Source organism: Merops nubicus, unplaced genomic scaffold (assembly GCF_000691845.1).
Source record: "Merops nubicus isolate BGI_N331 unplaced genomic scaffold, ASM69184v1 scaffold26078, whole genome shotgun sequence".
NCBI lineage: Eukaryota > Metazoa > Chordata > Aves > Coraciiformes > Meropidae > Merops > Merops nubicus.
The window spans coordinates 943-1257 of NW_008625494.1; positions in this window are offsets into that span (position 1 = coordinate 943).

The following is a 315-nucleotide window of genomic DNA, read 5'->3' on the forward strand; positions in this document are numbered from 1 at the left end:
TGCTCCCTCGGGGCCATCCGGGGCCATCCGGGGCCCTCCCCCGGGACACCTCCCAGGGAACCTTCTGGAGGAGCCAGAGCTGGGAGTCTCCACATCAGTTCAGGCTCCTGCTGTGACAGTGACGAGTCCTGTCAGCCCCCGAGGGGGACGTCAGCCTCAGGAATCTCTGGTGTTAGGATTAATTTGCCGCTCCAACGAACAGGTAGCCAATTATTTACCTTGTCCATCAGGGGGCGGGTGTGGGGAGGGGCTGGCGCTCCCTCGGGGCCATCCGGGGCCATCTGGGGCCCTCCCCCCGGCCACCTCCCCAGGAAC